Consider the following 469-nt stretch of genomic DNA (forward strand, 5'->3'; position numbering starts at 1 on the left):
TTTGCTTGTTTCGTTTTATTTTATTTAAAGTTGTGTAGAGCTGCAGACACAAGGTGGCGCTGTCAGCAAATTCTGTGTTTCATCTGGGGGACATGCTTGTCTTTATTTCAACAAGTGTAATGAATATTTACTCAAAAATGCAAGATAATGCTTGTCATAATCTCCATTTGGTACCAGAACCGTAGTTTAGATTTAAGTGTGTTATTGGTGTGGGGGGAGTGGTTGTTTCCAACAGGCTGCCATTAGGGGGCAGTAGAGAGGATGTGCTGAATCCGTTTGTTTTGGGGCCATGTAGCAGTGGTAATATTCAAAGGGAGGGTTTGGTAGGAAGACCAGTATCTATGTTTACAACTGCAAGCACCAAGCTCCTGCTCTGCTGCCATAGAGAGAAAAGTTTAGGGCACTGCCACCAGATGTGAAGGACGGTGCCGTCCATATAACAGTCTCTCCAACAGAGACTTGGAACAAA

The sequence above is a fragment of the Taudactylus pleione genome, unplaced genomic scaffold, assembly GCF_031769625.1.
Source record: "Taudactylus pleione unplaced genomic scaffold, aTauple2 ptg000061l, whole genome shotgun sequence".
Lineage (NCBI taxonomy): Eukaryota > Metazoa > Chordata > Amphibia > Anura > Myobatrachidae > Taudactylus > Taudactylus pleione.